Here is a 14,152-nt window from a genome sequence, read left to right on the forward strand (position 1 = left end):
TACTAGTGGGGTGTAGTGAGATGGAGCGGTCTGTATGGATGTAGTAGTGAGGTGTAGTGAGATGGCGCGGTCTGTATCGATGTAGTAGTGAGGTGTAGTGAGATGGAGCGGTCTGTATAGATGTAGTAGTGAGGTGTAGTGAGATGGAGCGGTCTGTATAGATGTAGTAGTGAGATGGCGCAGTCTGTATAGATGTAGTGAGGTGTAGTGAGATGGTGCAGTCTGTATAGATGTAGTAGTACGGTGTAGTGAGATGTCGCAGTCTGTATAGATGTAGTGCGGTGTAGTGAGATGGTGAGGTCTGTATAGATGTAGTAGTGGGGTGTAGTGAGATGGAGCGGTCTGTATAGATGTAGTAGTAAGGTGTAGTGAGATGGAGCGGTCTGTATAGATGTATTGGGGTGTAGTGACATGGAGCTGTCTGTATAGATGTAGTAGTGCGGTGTAGTGAGATGGCGCGGTCTGTATAGATGTAGTAGTGCGGTGTAGTGAGATGGAGCGGTCTGTATAGATGTAGTGAGATGGAGCGGTCTGTATAGATGTAGTAGTGCGGTGTAGTGAGATGGCGCGGTCTGTATAGATGTAGTAGTGCAGTGTAGTGAGATGGAGCGGTCTGTATAGATGTAGTAGTGAGGTGTAGTGAGATGCAGCAGTCTGTATAGATGTAGTAGTGCGGTTTAGTGAGATGGCGCGGTCTGTATAGATGTAGTGAGGTGTAGTGAGATGGCGCGGTCTGTATAGATGTAGTAGTGAGGTGTAGTGAGATGGCGCGGTCTGTATAGATGTAGTAGTGAGGTGTAGTGAGATGGAGCGGTCTGTATAGATGTAGTGAGATGGAGCGGTCTGTATAGATGTAGTAGTGCGGTGTAGTGAGATGGCGCGGTCTGAATCGATGTAGTAGTGCAGTGTAGTGAGATGGAGCGGTCTGTATAGATGTAGTAGTGAGGTGTAGTGAGATGCAGCAGTCTGTATAGATGTAGTAGTGCGGTTTAGTGAGATGGCGCGGTCTGTATAGATGTAGTGAGGTGTAGTGAGATGGCGCGGTCTGTATAGATGTAGTAGTGAGGTGTAGTGAGATGGCGCGGTCTGTATAGATGTAGTAGTGAGGTGTAGTGAGATGGCGCGGTCTGTATAGATGTAGTAGTGAGGTGTAGTGAGATGGCGCGGTCTGTATAGATGTAGTAGTGAGGTGCAGTGAGATGGAGCGGTCTGTATAGATGTAGTAGTGAGGTGTAGTGAGATGGTGAGGTCTGTATAGATGTAGTAGTGGGGTGTAGTGAGATGGAGCGGTCTGTATAGATGTAGTAGTGAGGTGTAGTGAGATGGAGCGGTCTGTATAGATGTAGTAGTGAGGTGTAGTGAGATGGAGCGGTCTGTATAGATGTAGTAGTGAGGTGTAGTGAGATGGAGCGGTCTGTATAGATGTAGTAGTGAGGTGCAGTGAGATGGAGCGGTCTGTATAGATGTAGTAGTGAGGTGTAGTGAGATGGAGCGGTCTGTATAGATGTAGTAGTGAGGTGTAGTGAGATGGCGCGGTCTGTATAGATGTAGTAGTGAGGTGTAGTGAGATGGCGCGGTCTGTATAGATGTAGTAGTGAGGTGTAGTGAGATGGAGCGGTCTGTATAGATGTAGTAGTGTGGTGTAGTGAGATGGAGCGGTCTGTATAGATGTAGTAGTGTGGTGTAGTGAGATGGAGCGGTTTGTATAGATGTAGTAGTGCGGTGTAGTGAGATGGAGCGGTCTGTATAGATGTTGTGAGATGGAGCGGTCTGTATAGATGTAGTAGTGAGGTGTAGTGAGATGGAGCGGTCTGTATAGATGTAGTAGTGAGGTGTAGTGAGATGGAGCGGTCTGTATAGATGTAGTAGTGAGGTGTAGTGAGATGGAGCGGTCTGTATAGATGTAGTAGTGAGGTGTAGTGAGATGGCGCGGTCTGTATAGATGTAGTAGTGAGGTGTAGTGAGATGGAGCTGTCTGTATAGATGTAGTGAGATGGAGCGGTCTGTATAGATGTAGTAGTGAGGTGTAGTGAGATGGAGCGGTCTGTATAGATGTAGTAGTGAGGTGTAGTGAGATGGAGCGGTCTGTATAGATGTAGTAGTGAGGTGTAGTGAGATGGAGCGGTCTGTATAGATGTAGTAGTGCGGTGTAGTGAGATGGCGCGGTCTGTATAGATGTAGTGGGGTGTAGTGAGATGGCGCGGTCTGTATAGATGTAGTAGTGCGGTGTAGTGAGATGGTAGCGGTCTGTATAGATGTAGTAGTGAGGTATAGTGAGATGGCGCGGTCTGTATAGATGTAGTAGTGAGGTGCAGTGAGATGGAGCGGTCTGTATAGATGTAGTAGTGAGGTGTAGTGAGATGGAGCGGTCTGTATAGATGTAGTAGTGAGCTGTAGTGAGATGGAGCGGTCTGTATAGATGTAGTAGTGAGGTGTAGTGAGATGGAGCGGTCTGTATAGATGTAGTAGTGGGGTGTAGTGAGATGGCGCGGTCTGTATGGATGTAGTAGTGAGGTGTAGCGAGATGGAGCGTTCTGTATAGATGTAGTAGTGAGGTGTAGTGAGATGGAGCGGTCTGTATAGATGTAGTAGTGAGGTGTAGTGAGATGGAGCGGTCTGTATGGATGTAGTGGTGAGGTGTAGTGAGATGGAGCGGTCTGTATGGATGTAGTAGTGAGGTGTAGTGAGATGGAGCGGTCTGTATAGATGTAGTAGTGAGGTGTAGTGAGATGGAGCGGTCTGTATAGATGTAGTAGTGAGGTGTAGTGAGATGGAGCGGTCTGTATAGATGTAGTAGTGAGGTGTAGTGAGATGGAGCGGTCTGTATATATGTAGTAGTGAGGTGTACAGAGATGGAGCGGTCTGTATGGATGTAGTAGTGAGGTGTAGTGAGATGGAGCGGTCTGTATAGATGTAGTAGTGAGATGGAGCGGTCTGTATAGATGTAGTAGTGAGGTGTAGTGAGATGGAGCGGTCTGTATAGATGTAGTAGTGAGGTGTAGTGAGATGGCGCGGTCTGTATAGATGTAGTAGTGCGGTGTAGTGAGATGGCGCGGTCTGTATGGATGTAGTAGTGAGGTGTAGCGAGATGGAGCGGTCTGTATAGATGTAGTAGTGAGGTGTAGTGAGATGGAGCGGTCTGTATAGATGTAGTAGTGAGGTGTAGTGAGATGGAGCGGTCTGTATGGATGTAGTAGTGAGGTGTAGTGAGATGGCGCGGTCTATATAGATGTAGTAGTGAGGTGTAGTGAGATGGCGCGGTCTGTATAGATGTAGTAGTGTGGTGTAGTGAGATGGCGCGGTCTGTATAGATGTAGTAGTGAGGTGCAGTGAGATGGAGCGGTCTGTATAGATGTAGTAGTGAGGTGTAGTGAGATGGCGAGGTCTGTATAGATGTAGTAGTGGGGTGTAGTGAGATGGAGCGGTCTGTATGGATGTAGTAGTGAGGTGTAGTGAGATGGCGCGGTCTGTATCGATGTAGTAGTGAGGTGTAGTGAGATGGAGCGGTCTGTATAGATGTAGTAGTGAGGTGTAGTGAGATGGAGCGGTCTGTATAGATGTAGTAGTGAGATGGCGCAGTCTGTATAGATGTAGTGAGGTGTAGTGAGATGGTGCGGTCTGTATAGATGTAGTAGTACGGTGTAGTGAGATGTCGCAGTCTGTATAGATGTAGTGCGGTGTAGTGAGATGGTGAGGTCTGTATAGATGTAGTAGTGGGGTGTAGAGAGATGGAGCGGTCTGTATAGATGTAGTAGTGAGGTGTAGTGAGATGGAGCGGTCTGTATATATGTATTGGGGTGTAGTGACATGGAGCTGTCTGTATAGATGTAGTAGTGCGGTGTAGTGAGATGGCGCGGTCTGTATAGATGTAGTAGTGCGGTGTAGTGAGATGGAGCGGTCTGTATAGATGTAGTGAGATGGAGCGGTCTGTATAGATGTAGTAGTGCGGTGTAGTGAGATGGCGCGGTCTGTATAGATGTAGTAGTGCAGTGTAGTGAGATGGAGCGGTCTGTATAGATGTAGTAGTGAGGTGTAGTGAGATGGAGCGGTCTGTATAGATGTAGTAGTGAGGTGTAGTGAGATGCAGCAGTCTGTATACATGTAGTAGTGCGGTTTAGTGAGATGGCGCGGTCTGTATAGATGTAGTGAGGTGTAGTGAGATGGCGCGGTCTGTATAGATGTAGTAGTGAGGTGTAGTGAGATGGCGCGGTCTGTATAGATGTAGTAGTGAGGTGTAGTGAGATGGCGCTGTCTGTATAGATGTAGTAGTGAGGTGTAGTGAGATGGCGCGGTCTGTATAGATGTAGTAGTGAGGTGCAGTGAGATGGAGCGGTCTGTATAGATGTAGTAGTGAGGTGTAGTGAGATGGCGAGGTCTGTATAGATGTAGTAGTGCGGTGTAGTGAGATGGAGCGGTCTGTATAGATGTAGTAGTGAGGTGTAGTGAGATGGAGCGGTCTGTATAGATGTAGTAGTGAGGTGTAGTGAGATGGAGCGGTCTGTATAGATGTAGTAGTGAGGTGTAGTGAGATGGAGCGGTCTGTATAGATGTAGTAGTGAGGTGCAGTGAGATGGAGCGGTCTGTATAGATGTAGTAGTGAGGTGTAGTGAGATGGAGCGGTCTGTATAGATGTAGTAGTGAGGTGTAGTGAGATGGCGCGGTCTGTATAGATGTAGTAGTGAGGTGTAGTGAGATGGCGCGGTCTGTATAGATGTAGTAGTGAGGTGTAGTGAGATGGAGCGGTCTGTATAGATGTAGTAGTGTGGTGTAGTGAGATGGAGCGGTCTGTATAGATGTAGTAGTGTGGTGTAGTGAGATGGAGCGGTCTGTATAGATGTAGTAGTGAGGTGTAGTGAGATGGAGCGGTCTGTATAGATGTAGTAGTGAGGTGTAGTGAGATGGATCGGTCTGTATAGATGTAGTAGTGCGGTGTAGTGAGATGGAGCGGTCTGTATAGATGTAGTACTGAGGTGTAGTGAGATGGCGCTGTCTGTATAGATGTAGTAGTGAGGTGTAGTGAGATGGAGCGGTCTGTATAGATGTAGTAGTGAGGTGTAGTGAGATGGCGCGGTCTGTATAGATGTAGTAGTGAGGTGTAGTGAGATGGCGCGGTCTGTATAGATGTAGTAGTGAAGTGTAGTGAGATGGAGCGGTCTGTATAGATGTAGTAGTGTGTTGTAGTGAGATGGAGCGGTCTGTATAGATGTAGTAGTGTGGCGTAGTGAGATGGAGCGGTCTGTATAGATGTAGTAGTGAGGTGTAGTGAGATGGAGCGGTCTGTATAGATGTAGTAGTGAGGTGTAGTGAGATGGATCGGTCTGTATAGATGTAGTAGTGCGGTGTAGTGAGATGGAGCGGTCTGTATAGATGTAGTACTGAGGTGTAGTGAGATGGCGCGGTCTGTATAGATGTAGTAGTGAGGTGTAGTGAGATGGAGCGGTCTGTATAGATGTAGTAGTGAGGTGTAGTGAGATGGCGCGGTCTATATAGATGTAGTAGTGAGGTGTAGTGAGATGGCGCGGTCTGTATAGATGTAGTAGTGTGGTGTAGTGAGATGGCGCGGTCTGTATAGATGTAGTAGTGAGGTGCAGTGAGATGGAGCGGTCTGTATAGATGTAGTAGTGAGGTGTAGTGAGATGGCGAGGTCTGTATAGATGTAGTAGTGGGGTGTAGTGAGATGGAGCGGTCTGTATAGATGTAGTAGTGAGGTGTAGTGAGATGGCGCGGTCTGTATCGATGTAGTAGTGAGATGGAGCGGTCTGTATAGATGTAGTAGTGAGGTGTAGTGAGATGGAGCGGTCTGTATAGATGTAGTAGTGAGGTGTAGTGAGATGGCGCAGTCTGTATAGATGTAGTGAGGTGTAGTGAGATGGTGCGGTCTGTATAGATGTAGTAGTACGGTGTAGTGAGATGGCGCAGTCTGTATAGATGTAGTGCGGTGTAGTGAGATGGCGCGGTCTGTATAGATGTAGTAGTGAGGTGTAGTGAGATGGCGCGGTCTGTATAGATGTAGTAGTGAGGTGTAGTGAGATGGAGCGGTCTGTATAGATGTAGTAGTGAGATGGAGCGGTCTGTATAGATGTAGTGAGGTGTAGTGAGATGGCGCGGTCTGTATAGATGTAGTAGTGAGGTGTAGTGAGATGGAGCGGTCTGTATAGATGTAGTAGTGAGGTGTAGTGAGATGGCGCGGTCTGTATAGATGTAGTCGTGAGGTGTAGTGAGATGGAGCGGTCTGTATAGATGTAGTAGTGAGGTGCAGTGTGATGGAGCGGTCTGTATAGATGTAGTAGTGCGGTGTAGTGAGATGGCGCGGTCTGTATAGATGTAGTGAGGTGCAGGGAGATGGAGCGGTCTGTATAGATGTAGTAGTGAGGTGTAATGAGATGGAGCGCTCTGTATAGATGTAGTAGTGATGTGTAGTGAGATGGCGCGGTCTGTATAGATGTAGTAGTGAGGTGTAGTGAGATGGCGCGGTCTGTATAGATGTAGTAGTGGGGTGTAGTGAGATGGAGCGGTCTGTATAGATGTAGTAGTGGGGTGTAGTGAGATGGAGCGGTCTGTATAGATGTAGTAGTGATGTGTAGTGAGATGGTGCGGTCTGTATAGATGTAGTAGTGCGGTGTAGTGAGATGGAGCGGTCTGTATAGATGTAGTAGTGATGTGTAGTGAGATGGAGCGGTCTGTATAGATGTAGTAGTGATGTGTAGTGAGATGGTGCGGTCTGTATAGATGTAGTAGTGTGGTGTAGTGAGATGGTGCGGTCTGTATAGATGTAGTAGTGAGGTGCAGTGAGATGGAGTGGTCTGTATAGATGTAGTGACTTGAGGTGTAGTGAGATGGTGCGGTCTGTATAGATGTAGTAGAGTGGTGTAGTGAGATGGCGCGGTCTGTATAGATGTAGTAGTGAGGTGCAGTGAGATGGAGTTGTCTGTATAGATGTAGTAGTGAGGTATAGTGAGATGGTGCGGTCTGTATAGATGTAGTAGTGTGGTGTAGTGAGATGGAGCGGTCTGTATAGATGTAGTAGTGAGGTGCAGTGAGATGGAGTGGTCTGTATAGATGTAGAAGTGAGGTATAGTGAGATGGTGCGGTCTGTATAGATGTAGTAGTGTGGTGTAGTGAGATGGCGCGGTCTGTATAGATGTAGTAGTGCGGTGTAGTGAGATGGAGCGGTCTGTATAGATGTAGTAGTGAGGTGTAGTGAGATGGAGCGGTCTGTATAGATGTAGTAGTGTGGTGTAGTGAGATGGCGCGGTCTGTATAGATGTAGTGAGGTGTAGTGAGATGGAGCGGTCTGTATAGATGTAGTAGTGCGGTGTAGTGAGATGGAGCGGTCTGTATAGATGTAGTGAGGTGTAGTGAGATGGAGCGGTCTGTATAGATGTAGTAGTGAGGTGTAGTGAGATGGAGTGGTCTGTATAGATGTAGTAGTGAGGTGTAGTGAGATGGCGCGGTCTGTATAGATGTAGTAGTGAGGTGCAGTGAGATGGAGCGGTCTGTATAGATGTAGTAGTGAGGTGTAGTGAGATGGCGCGGTCTGTATAGATGTAGTAGTGAGGTGTAGTGAGATGGAGCGGTCTGTATAGATGTAGTAGTGAGGTGTAGTGAGATGGCGCGGTCTGTATAGATGTAGTAGTGAGGTGTAGTGAGATGGAGCGGTCTGTATAGATGTAGTAGTGAGGTGTAGTGAGATGGAGCGGTCTGTATAGATGTAGTGAGATGGAGCGGTCTGTATAGATGTAGTAGTGAGGTGTAGTGAGATGGCGCGGTCTGTATAGATGTAGTAGTGGGGTGTAGTGAGATGGAGCGGTCTGTATAGATGTAGTAGTGTGGTGTAGTGAGATGGAGCGGTCTGTATAGATGTAGTAGTGGGGTGTAGTGAGATGGAGCGGTCTGTATAGATGTAGTAGTGTGGTGTAGTGAGATGGAGCGGTCTGTATAGATGTAGTAGTGGGGTGTAGTGAGATGGAGCGGTCTGTATAGATGTAGTAGTGTGGTGTAGTGAGATGGAGCGGTCTGTATAGATGTAGTAGTGTGGTGTAGTGAGATGGAGCGGTCTGTATAGATGTAGTAGTGCGGTGTAGTGAGATGGCGCGGTCTGTATAGATGTAGTAGTGAGGTGTAGTGAGATGGAGCGGTCTGTATAGATGTAGTAGTGCGGTGTAGTGAGATGGAGTGGTCTGTATAGATGTAGTAGTGGGGTGTAGTGAGTGGGCGCGGTCTGTATAGATGTAGTAGTGAGGTGTAGTGAGATGGAGTGGTCTGTATAGATGTAGTAGTGAGGTGTAGTGAGATGGCGCGGTCTGTATAGATGTAGTAGTGAGGTGCAGTGAGATGGAGCGGTCTGTATAGATGTAGTAGTGAGGTGTAGTGAGATGGCGCGGTCTGTATAGATGTAGTAGTGAGGTGTAGTGAGATGGAGCGGTCTGTATAGATGTAGTAGTGAGGTGTAGTGAGATGGCGCGGTCTGTATAGATGTAGTAGTGAGGTGTAGTGAGATGGAGCGGTCTGTATAGATGTAGTAGTGAGGTGTAGTGAGATGGAGCGGTCTGTATAGATGTAGTGAGATGGAGCGGTCTGTATAGATGTAGTAGTGAGGTGTAGTGAGATGGCGCGGTCTGTATAGATGTAGTAGTGGGGTGTAGTGAGATGGAGCGGTCTGTATAGATGTAGTAGTGTGGTGTAGTGAGATGGAGCGGTCTGTATAGATGTAGTAGTGAGGTGTAGTGAGATGGAGCGGTCTGTATAGATGTAGTAGTGAGGTGTAGTGAGATGGAGCGGTCTGTATGGATGTAGTAGTGAGGTGTAGTGAGATGGCGCGGTCTGTATAGATGTAGTAGTGAGGTGTAGTGAGATGGAGCGGTCTGTATAGATGTAGTAGTGAGGTGTAGTGAGATGGCGCGGTCTGTATAGATGTAGTAGTGAGGTGTAGTGAGATGGAGCGGTCTGTATAGATGTAGTAGTGAGGTGTAGTGAGATGGCGCGGTCTGTATAGATGTAGTAGTGAGGTGTAGTGAGATGGAGCGGTCTGTATAGATGTAGTAGTGAGGTGTAGTGAGATGGAGTGGTCTGTATAGATGTAGTAGTGAGGTGTAGTGAGATGGCGCGGTCTGTATAGATGTAGTAGTGAGGTGTAGTGAGATGGAGCGGTCTGTATAGATGTAGTAGTGAGGTGTAGTGAGATGGCGCGGTCTGTATAGATGTAGTAGTGAGGTGTAGTGAGATGGAGCGGTCTGTATAGATGTAGTAGTGAGGTGTAGTGAGATGGCGCGGTCTGTATAGATGTAGTAGTGAGGTGTAGTGAGATGGCGCGGTCTGTATAGATGTAGTAGTGCGGTGTAGTGAGTGGGCGCGGTCTGTATAGATGTAGTAGTGAGATGGAGCGGTCTGTATAGATGTAGTAGTGAGGTGTAGTGAGATGGAGCGGTCTGTATAGATGTAGTAGTGCGGTGTAGTGAGATGGCGCGGTCTGTATAGATGTAGTAGTGAGGTGTAGTGAGATGGAGCGGTCTGTATAGATGTAGTAGTGAGGTGTAGTGAGATGGAGCGGTCTGTATAGATGTAGTAGTGCGGTGTAGTGAGATGGCGCGGTCTGTATAGATGTAGTAGTGAGGTGTAGTGAGATGGAGCGGTCTGTATAGATGTAGTAGTGAGGTGTAGTGAGATGGAGCGGTCTGTATAGATGTAGTAGTGAGGTGTAGTGAGATGGCTCGGTCTGTATAGATGTAGTAGTGCGGTGTAGTGAGATGGAGCGGTCTGTATAGATGTAGTAGTGAGGTGTAGTTAGATGGAGCGGTCTGTATAGATGTAGTAGTGCGGTGTAGTGAGATGGAGCGGTCTGTATAGATGTAGTAGTGCGGTGCAGTGAGTGGGCGCGGTCTGTATAGATGTAGTAGTGCGGTGTAGTGAGATGGAGCGGTCTGTATAGATGTAGTAGTGAGGTGTAGTGAGATGGAGCGGTCTGTATAGATGTAGTAGTGAGGTGTAGTGAGATGGAGCGGTCTGTATAGATGTAGTAGTGCGGTGTAGTGAGTGGGCGCGGTCTGTATAGATGTAGTAGTGCGGTGTAGTGAGATGGAGCGGTCTGTATAGATGTAGTAGTGAGGTGTAGTGAGATGGAGCGGTCTGTATAGATGTAGTAGTGAGGTGTAGTGAGATGGAGCGGTCTGTATAGATGTAGTAGTGCGGTGTAGTGAGTGGGCGCGGTCTGTATAGATGTAGTAGTGCGGTGTAGTGAGATGGAGCGGTCTGTATAGATGTAGTAGTGCGGTGTAGTGAGTGGGCGCGGTCTGTATAGATGTAGTAGTGCGGTGTAGTGAGATGGAGCGGTCTGTATAGATGTAGTAGTGAGGTGTAGTGAGATGGAGCGGTCTGTATAGATGTAGTAGTGCGGTGTAGTGAGTGGGCGCGGTCTGCATAGATGTAGTAGTGCGGTGTAGTGAGATGGAGCGGTCTGTATAGATGTAGTAGTGCGGTGTAGTGAGATGGAGCGGTCTGTATAGATGTAGTAGTGCGGTGTAGTGAGATGGCGCGGTCTGTATAGATGTAGTAGTGAGGTGTAGTGAGATGGAGCGGTCTGTATAGATGTAGTAGTGAGGTGTAGTGAGATGGAGCGGTCTGTATAGATGTAGTAGTGAGGTGTAGTGAGATGGAGCGGTCTGTATAGATGTAGTAGTGAGGTGTAGTGAGATGGAGCGGTCTGTATAGATGTAGTAGTGAGGTGTAGTGAGATGGCGCGGTCTGTATAGATGTAGTAGTGCGGTGTAGTGAGATGGAGCGGTCTGTATAGATGTAGTAGTGCGGTGTAGTGAGATGGAGCGGTCTGTATAGATGTAGTAGTGCGGTGTAGTGAGATGGAGCGGTCTGTATAGATGTAGTAGTGCGGTGTAGTGAGTGGGTGCGGTCTGTATAGATGTAGTAGTGAGGTGTAGTGAGATGGAGCGGTCTGTATAGATGTAGTAGTGCGGTGTAGTGAGATGGAGCGGTCTGTATAGATGTAGTAGTGCGGTGTAGTGAGATGGCGCGGTCTGTATAGATGTAGTAGTGCGGTGTAGTGAGATGGCGCGGTCTGTATAGATGTAGTAGTGAGGTGTAGTGAGATGGAGCGGTCTGTATAGATGTAGTAGTGAGGTGTAGTGAGATGGAGCGGTCTGTATAGATGTAGTAGTGCGGTGTAGTGAGATGGCGCGGTCTGTATAGATGTAGTAGTGAGGTGTAGTGAGATGGAGCGGTCTGTATAGATGTAGTAGTGAGGTGTAGTGAGATGGAGCGGTCTGTATAGATGTAGTAGTGAGGTGTAGTGAGATGGCTCGGTCTGTATAGATGTAGTAGTGCGGTGTAGTGAGATGGAGCGGTCTGTATAGATGTAGTAGTGAGGTGTAGTGAGATGGAGCGGTCTGTATAGATGTAGTAGTGAGGTGTAGTGAGATGGCTCGGTCTGTATAGATGTAGTAGTGCGGTGTAGTGAGATGGAGCGGTCTGTATAGATGTAGTAGTGAGGTGTAGTGAGATGGAGCGGTCTGTATAGATGTAGTAGTGTGGTGTAGTGAGATGGAGCGGTCTGTATAGATGTAGTAGTGCGGTGTAGTGAGTGGGCGCGGTCTGTATAGATGTAGTAGTGCGGTGTAGTGAGATGGAGCGGTCTGTATAGATGTAGTAGTGAGGTGTAGTGAGATGGAGCGGTCTGTATAGATGTAGTAGTGAGGTGTAGTGAGATGGAGCGGTCTGTATAGATGTAGTAGTGCGGTGTAGTGAGTGGGCGCGGTCTGTATAGATGTAGTAGTGCGGTGTAGTGAGATGGAGCGGTCTGTATAGATGTAGTAGTGAGGTGTAGTGAGATGGAGCGGTCTCTATAGATGTAGTAGTGAGGTGTAGTGAGATGGAGCGGTCTGTATAGATGTAGTAGTGCGGTGTAGTGAGTGGGCGCGGTCTGTATAGATGTAGTAGTGCGGTGTAGTGAGATGGAGCGGTCTGTATAGATGTAGTAGTGCGGTGTAGTGAGTGGGCGCAGTCTGTATAGATGTAGTAGTGCGGTGCAGTGAGTGGGCGCGGTCTGTATAGATGTAGTAGTGCGGTGTAGTGAGATGGAGCGGTCTGTATAGATGTAGTAGTGAGGTGTAGTGAGATGGAGCGGTCTGTATAGATGTAGTAGTGCGGTGTAGTGAGTGGGCGCGGTCTGTATAGATGTAGTAGTGCGGTGTAGTGAGATGGAGCGGTCTGTATAGATGTAGTAGTGAGGTGTAGTGAGATGGAGCGGTCTGTATAGATGTAGTAGTGCGGTGTAGTGAGATGGCGCGGTCTGTATAGATGTAGTAGTGCGGTGTAGTGAGATGGAGCGGTCTGTATAGATGTAGTATTGCGGTGTAGTGAGTGGGCGCGGTCTGTACAGATGTAGTAGTGCGGTGTAGTGAGATGGAGCGGTCTGTATAGATGTAGTAGTGAGGTGTAGTGAGATGGCGCGGTCTGTATGGATGTAGTAGTGAGGTGTAGTGAGATGGAGCGGTCTGTATAGATGTAGTAGTGCGGTGTAGTGAGATGGAGCGGTCTGTATAGATGTAGTAGTGAGGTGTAGTGAGATGGCGCGGTCTGTATGGATGTAGTAGTGAGGTGTAGTGAGATGGAGCGGTCTGTATAGATGTAGTAGTGAGGTGTAGTGAGATGGAGCGGTCTGTATAGATGTAGTAGTGAGGTGTAGTGAGATGGAGCGGTCTGTATAGATGTAGTAGTGAGCTGTAGTGAGATGGAGCGGTCTGTATAGATGTAGTAGTGAGGTGTAGTGAGATGGAGCGGTCTGTATAGATGTAGTAGTGGGGTGTAGTGAGATGGCGCGGTCTGTATGGATGTAGTAGTGAGGTGTAGTGAAATGGAGCGGTCTGTATAGATGTAGTAGTGTGGTGTAGTGAGATGGAGCGGTCTGTATAGATGTAGTAGTGAGGTGTAGTGAGATGGAGCGGTCTGTATAGATGTAGTAATGAGGTGTAGTGAGATGGAGCGGTCTGTATAGATGTAGTAGTGTGGTGTAGTGAGATGGAGCGGTCTGTATAGATGTAGTAGTGTGGTGTAGTGAGATGGAGCGGTCTGTATAGATGTAGTAGTGAGATGGAGCGGTCTGTATAGATGTAGTAGTGAGGTGTAGTGAGATGGCGCGGTCTGTATAGATGTAGTAGTGAGGTGTAGTGAGATGGAGCGGTCTGTATAGATGTAGTAGTGAGGTGTAGTGAGATGGAGCGGTCTGTATAGATGTAGTGGGGTGTAGTGAGATGGAGCGGTCTGTATAGATGTAGTAGTGAGGTGTAGTGAGATGGAGCGGTCTGTATAGATGTAGTGCGGTGTAGTGAGATGGAGCGGTCTGTATAGATGTAGTGGGGTGTAGTGAGATGGCGCGGTCTGTATAGATGTAGTAGTGAGGTGTAGTGAGATGGAGCGGTCTGTATAGATGTAGTAGTGAGGTGTAGTGAGATGGAGCGGTCTGTATAGATGTAGTAGTGAGGTGTAGTGAGATGGAGCGGTCTGTATAGATGTAGTGGGGTGTAGTGAGATGGAGCTGTCTGTATAGATGTAGCAGTGCGGTGTAGTGAGATGGAGCGGTCTGTATAGATGTAGTAGTGGGGTGTAGTGAGATGGCGCGGTCTGTATAGATGTAGTAGTGAGGTGTAGTGAGATGGAGCGGTCTGTATAGATGTAGTAGTGAGGTGTAGTGAGATGGAGCGGTCTGTATAGATGTAGTAGTGGGGTGTAGTGAGATGGAGCGGTCTGTATAGATGTAGTAGTGCGGTGTAGTGAGATGGCGCAGTCTGTATAGATGTAGAAGTGGGGTGTAGTGAGATGGCGCGGTCTGTATAGATGTAGTAGTGAGGTGTAGTGAGATGGAGCGGTCTGTATAGATGTAGTAGTGAGGTGTAGTGAGATGGAGCGGTCTGTATAGATGTAGTAGTGTGGTGTAGTGAGATGGAGCGGTCTGTATAGATGTAGTAGTGCGGTGTAGTGAGATGGCGCGGTCTGTATAGATGTAGAAGTGGGGTGTAGTGAGATGGCGCGGTCTGTATAGATGTAGTAGTGAGGTGTAGTGAGATGGAGCGGTCTGTATAGATGTAGTAGTGAGGTGTAGTGAGATGGAGCGGTCTGTATAGATGTAGTAGTGAGGTGTGGTGAG

This window comes from Phyllobates terribilis, unplaced genomic scaffold, assembly GCF_046119375.1.
Source record: "Phyllobates terribilis strain yellow unplaced genomic scaffold, ASM4611937v1 Scaffold_3__8_contigs__length_932513732, whole genome shotgun sequence".
NCBI lineage: Eukaryota > Metazoa > Chordata > Amphibia > Anura > Dendrobatidae > Phyllobates > Phyllobates terribilis.